Source organism: Notothenia rossii (assembly GCF_949606895.1).
Source record: "Notothenia rossii genome assembly, chromosome: 11".
Lineage (NCBI taxonomy): Eukaryota > Metazoa > Chordata > Actinopteri > Perciformes > Nototheniidae > Notothenia > Notothenia rossii.
The window spans coordinates 7,576,104-7,582,663 of record NC_136910.1 but is presented as its reverse complement, the minus strand read 5'-3'; the positions used below and the strand labels follow the sequence as shown (position 1 = coordinate 7,582,663).

The window sequence follows — 6,560 nt, the reverse complement described above, 5'->3', positions numbered from 1 at the left end:
ATACAGTTGGTCTTCTAACATGAAATCATCTATGACAAAACTCAGATTTAAAGTTATAACACGGTTTGAGTTATCATTTGACTTTGTATAAAGTATTTAATCTTTCTATGGTGTAATCAGACATATACAATATGGTATAATTTGAGTAACATTTTACGTACCCATTCAAAACATTGCCAAGAAAAGAGCACACACGTTTTCGGTATTTTTTTATTTCTCTTCAAAGTGTAACCAATTCCAGTTATGGGATCAGGTGAATGAATAACTGTTAGCAACAGAGGCAGCTGGACTTTAACAGTGCATTAACATGGCATCATAAAGCATAAAGGGGACTGCAGTGGAAATGTGACAGGAAGCCAATCAAACAATAAAAGTGCCACTTTGTAATTTAAAGCTGCCGTAATTTTTCCATGAACAATGGACCAGATCACTGTGTGTAAAGTGCAGGGGTCTTTAACCTGTTAAGCCCCAAGCCTGTTTTTCAGGTCTCAGGCTCGAAAATGACATTTCCAGAACAAGTGACCATAAGTACACTTCTAAAAGGGGAAAATTAATAATCGTTTTTTCTCAAAGTAATGATAAACCTGTGAGTTGGATGTAGAAAAGTCAGAATCAATATAGATGTTTTTTATTTCGTCCGAGCTGGCAGTATGAGGAGTAACCAATAGGCTTTTAAAAATGTAAATATAACAAAATTAGCAAAGATGTGGAAGGCCCATTACAGAGGCTCTGCTAACTCTAAAACTGAACAGATTAACCTCACAAAAGAAGACTAAATCTGACCAATTAACTGGAACACAAAGGGGAACATATATAACGGCTTCTTTAAAACAAAGCAAGACAAATAATCCCAGAATACTCGTTTTATATACTAACCAAAACAAAAGCACCAAAAAAACTAATTGAATCTAAAGATAGGAAAAATATCTCTAAATGTAAGGTTTCAATCGCCCACTCCCTCTAATTATGTGTCTTACAGTTACTAATTAGCCACTTCCTGTATTTAAGGGCTCTGTTTTAGGGTGTGCATATTTTGCACAAGCTTGCAAGGATGTCTCAATCTGCAGCAGCAGCTAGCAACAGGGGCGGACTGGGACTAGAATTCAGCCCTGGAGACTGACCCATTCCGGCCACATGAAATGTCAAGGGGTTCTTCCACCAGCTCAACTCTCTGTCCCTCATCATGAACGCAGGAGGCTGGCTGTATATCTGAACTCGCGCCCTCATCATTCTCTTAATCATCTTGCACTTGTTCTAAGCTGCTGATGATGGTGCTTGTAGCAGCGCTACTGCCAAAAAGGTCTGTCAATTTGTGACATTTATATACTTCACCTGCGAGTGACTTCAGCTTTTTCTCTCGCCTTCTCAGCCCCACCTTTTTCTTTTCGTTTTCTTTGATTTGTATCCATGTTTTTTCACTCTCCCTGTCTGCCGCGTCTACCCTGCTGAAAAAAACAGCTTCGACCAACTTAGCTGGTCAGGCTCACCCTGACCAACCAGCCTGGCTGGTTTAGAGGGGTTTTGGACACTTTAGCTGGCCAGGATGGTTGGTTTAGCTGCACCAGCTGAACCAGCCATCCTGGCCAGCTAAATTGAACAGCCTGGCTGGTTTAGCAACACGTTCTCACTCCCAACCCGTCACATGTTGACCGTCGGTCAGGGCCCCTCCCCGTCACTACGGACAGGGTACCCCTTGTGAGTCCGTTTTGAACGGGTAGGGCGTCCCATAGACCTTCATAGACCTCCCATACCGTTGATAATAGACGCCATGAGAACGCTCCCCGACGGTCGGTTGTTATTGTCAATAATATAATAATCTTTTTAATAGTCTCGATTTCGCCAATTTTCTTGTTGCCCCAGCTGGTTGACACCTCTTTTAGCAGAAACCAGCGCCATATAGATAGAAGAGTTACGACATCTCCGTTCACTCCAATGGACCAGTTTTTTTAAAACAATGGCGGATCATGGAGCTCTCAATAGTTCCCCGGAAGTTAGCTTGCCGCTGACTTGCGGGGCTATCTGCGGCTAGCAGCGCAGTAGAGTTGCAGCATAATAGACCGTTGGACTTTTAAAGGTAAGAAGGCGTTTAAAGATTTATATTGCGGATATTATCAGCACATCTACAAATTAACATGTGTATTAAAGGATGTTAGTGGATTCTGTGAAGATTATCCCTAAATCAGTAGATTTAGGGAACGTTTACAGATAACAGATTAGGCTAGGATTCCGGATAAAGTTAGCAACACACGTTAAAAACGAACAGCCCATTAATCCGTTCTCCTAATGTTATTTCAACCCAACATTGTGGAATTAGAGAAAAGGGGCTTCTTAACGTGCTTTTATCCGGGGTGGAGGGAGTTCAATATAAGTTCAATATAACATTGGGGCGTGTGATTGTAGTGGGTGGAGATGGTGAAATGAGGATGTCCATTTTAGAGTTCAAGCTAATATAATATAGTTCACGTTACACAATAATAAGGAAGAGGGCTATTTGTGTGATACATCGCTATTGATATGGATTTAGAGTGCATATTTGAGACTTACAAACTGTAAACAAAAACGTAATTTATGGGTGAGTGTTTTTAGCAGAGCCATATGATGTCCTTGTGATTCTGTTGAGTATTACCTGTCTGTATTATGTTGCAGCTCAGCTGATTTTGGATTGATGGCAAAGGGAGAGGGACTTAAGTGAGAGTGAAAACACAAGGTAAGTTTCAAATAGGTCAGCAATTTCCCATCCTATAGGTTGCTAGATGTATTTAACCCTTTTTCCTGTCTCCCTCTCTCAGAACAAAAACCCTAGGGGGATTCAACGGAGCCTGAGGACCTGCAATGAGACCCTCACCCTGCACCTGAGCCCCACCTCCCAGAGTTTTGCAAGCCTCTCCCTGTTCCTTATTTTTGACTAAACAGACGTTAAGCTTCCCAATGGTGTGGTCTTTGTTTTGTGAAAAATATGATTACCTCACATATGTTGTTGCTGTTGTTGTCTTCTGTGATGGTTAAATTGCTCCTGCTGACTTGAGCCAACCATTCTTTCGTCCTCTCTGTGTCAGTGGGGAAACTTTACATGTGTACTCCTTTCTCTGAGTGCTTGGAGCATCCCCAGGCAGCACAGCAAACCATGGGGGAGATGATATGCCAGGACAACACAGAGGAAAAGGCACAGACAAACTGCATGATATGCTATTCAATGTTTATTGAATTCCATTTATTTACATGGATGTTCCTAAAACAACACATTTAACATCAACATCATGCTGTCGCTGCTAGTGCTTTGACTCAGTTGACAATCATTGATAGGCACCTGTGGGTCTCCTGTCCTTTCTGAGAGTCATAAAGATTACATTAGTACTTTAGATTACGTGTGTCCTCAATTACCAGGGGATTACTGAAACCACCATGAATTAAAGAAATGGTAAAAATGTATCTAATCTGAATTTTGAAGGATTCCTTCCCATCCCCTCCCTCTAAATATATCAATAAACATTAGGATGTGATGCTCCTGACTACCATACAGGTTTAAGAAGATAATATTTGTTTTAAAGAATTCAAAGCAATAAACAACAGGCTCTTTAACCAAGGCAACATTAGCCTAACATGTATATGTTAACTGGTAAGATAGCTGTTGACACTGTCTATTTTCTACTTTTTGTAATGCTATTTTATTTCTATTTAAGATGTTTACATTTTTGATTGTTTAATTATAGTCTTTTAACTGTCTAATGTATAATGCCTTGTCTTTTGCTGCTGCAGCGTAAACATTTCCCCAATTGGTATCAATAAAGTACTTCTTATTTTATCTTAATCCTCAAATATTACCAAATGTTACTTTAAAAAAAAAAACAACAACATTGGTGTAACTACATACACATATCGATATGTTGTATAAATATTGCAAATCAAAACCTTTATTTACCAAAAATTGCATTTCTATCCTGGTATTAATGCATTCAAATCGTGATTCAAATGGCCCGCCACGAACGTCCGGAGAACTATTGAGTCTCCCTGAACCACGTGACGATCAAGCATTTTGGACCTCCGTTGTCGCAACTTTTCTCTCTATATGGCGCTGGCAGAAACAAAGACTACATTAATGTATTAAATAATCGATGTTAATCCATGTGTATGGTTGTGGAATTAATGGACGTGCCGTTGCCAGGCAACGCAATAATTTATAAACTCTTCAACTACATCCCTAATTACATTTAAAAACATTTTAGAAGGCCTCACGAAATACTTTAATGTAAATGTAAGTCTAAATGTGAAGGGATGTGTGTAATGTGGTGATTGACATTATTCACCCACGGATCTATGGGTTGGGGTATTGTTCCGCAGGGACATTTGAGTTAACCGGACTTCCTGTTGATGTGAAATCCGAAAACATTAAAAAAATAAAATAATACTTTATTCCGAGTTTGCTTGCTTTTCTCTTTGGAGGTCATCACATAACGACATTGTAATACACGGTTCGGCTGCATTAAATATGACATATCTGCCGTAGTTCGCTATTTATAGAGCCCTGATGAGAAGACTTCTAGACAAACAGGAAGAACTGCTGCCGAAACTGAATAATTTAGGTTAAGGTCTTATTTTGAATAAGAAAAAAGCTTTGGGGGTATACATATTAAGCCTGACAAAGTACTAATATATTGCTTTCCTGCAATGTTAACTACTGTATGTTTAAGCGCTTATTTTAACTGATATTAAATGTATTATACTCTTATAAGATGTATGAAGAGATAGTATAAGAAATGTGCAGAATACTGGATTAATTAATGGAGGAGGTATACACACATATTGATAGATGTCTTTTAATGCTCTGTTGAGGAACCTGCGACCCAAGTTTTTCATCTCCGACCTTGTCAGGTATTGAACATTCAATAGATAAAGAACACAGAATTATTAAATATAAAACACAGAATTTGTGTGATTATACTCAATGATTTACAAATAAACACCACTGCATATTTACAACTGTTACACATGCTGATGTAACGCAAATGTTTCCAACTTGGGATCAATAAAGTACTATCTTATTTTAAGATCGATGGCTACTGCCATATTCGCAAAATGTGCCTCTGAACCTTGACAGGTGCATGTTTAGGGATGATCAATTAACAACAGGAGGGGTCACAGACATAAGACCACCTGTTAAATAAAGCTCTTTTGACCTTAGCTGGCATGTGGGTATATATTAATGCTGCCAATTATGGGCACGAGCAATTTTCACCCATTTATTAATTATATGTTTTAAATTTGAGTATTTCCTATCCCCTAAACCTCCAGGGATGTACACAGTTTAATGCTGGCAACTTCTTATTATGGGAAATACGAAAACGTCTTTTAAAACTACAATTCCCAGCAGAGACGTGCCATAGATAGAGAACATGTTGCGAAACACACAATAGCCAGCATGTGTAGTTCTGGGGACGGGGCGGGGGAGGGGGGGACGGGCTATAAAGGTAACAAAGGTGTAAGCAAGCAGAGGTGGTGGATACGGAAACAGAGCTTAAAGGAGTGAAACATGCAGAAATTATTAATTGTGTTTTTTCATTGACTCATTTTTGTGAAAAAGTGGTGGTCCTTGCCAACCACTGTGACGATACACTGTGGCTGTTTTCACAATAAAAGGGATACTAGGGAAACTGCCTTAAATGTGACGTAGCAGTCGGACATTTGTTTCGACACTAGCTAAATAGAGCTATGACATGGCAAAAAGAGATAACATTAATCAGCAAGGCTGTAACCAAGGAGATCAATTAGACCAGATTAGGTGCATGCTTTGTTTTTCCTGCGAGTCCTTCCTGTGTCGTTAGCCAACCTGAATCCAGTTTGGACATGACAGGCTCCCCTACCAACAGTAAAATAACTAAAGAGGTAATTTATAAAAGTCAATGCAAAAAGGGATCTGATTTCATAATCAATTTCAAACCTAGTATGGTTCAAATACACTTTTTCCTGTTTTATAAAACACTGTTTAATATTCTAAGTGATCCACCATGGACATTACATTTATGATTCATTTCAAATAAATCTGTATTGGCCAACTTCACTTGTCCGAACAGCTCCCCCAGGCAGAGGAGATTGTGTAACAGCTCAATTGGAGATTAAGAGCAACTCGGAGTATTCTTTGTTTACTTGTTTGTCATAGCAAGAAATAGTGTAAATCTGCCATTGACTGATATCAACTGTACTCCTTGCACTGACTGTTGCTCTGCGACAGCCTGTGGAATATGGCTTTTTAAATGCTGAGGCTCTGCTAACTCTAAAACTGAACAGATTAACCTCACAAAAGAAGACTAAATCTGACCAATCAACTGGAACACAAAGGGGAACATATATAACGGCTTCTTTAAAACAAAGCAAGACGAATAATCCCAGAATACTCGTTTTATATACTAACCAAAACAAAAGCACCAAAAAACTAATTGAATCTAAAGATAGGAAAAATATCTCTAAATGTAAGGTCTCAATCGCCCACTCCCTCTAATTATATGTCTTACATTTACTAATTAGCCACTTCCTGTATTTAAAGTCTCTGTTTTAGGGTGTGCATA

General features: G+C 38.9%; 1 long non-coding RNA gene across 2 annotated transcripts; it reads left to right on the top strand.

Moving 5' to 3' along the window:
- The first annotated feature begins 1,507 nt into the window (after positions 1 to 1,507).
- LOC307025037 lies at positions 1,508 to 4,416 on the top strand. Of its 2 annotated transcripts, XR_013804044.1 has the most exons (3): positions 1,508 to 2,074; positions 2,647 to 2,707; positions 2,790 to 4,416. It is a non-coding gene; the product is annotated as an uncharacterized lncRNA (long non-coding RNA). The 2 variants fall into 2 exon arrangements; XR_013804045.1 differs by lacking the exon at positions 1,508 to 2,074 and having other exon boundaries at positions 2,086 to 2,707.
- Positions 4,417 to 6,560: the final 2,144 nt, after the last annotated feature.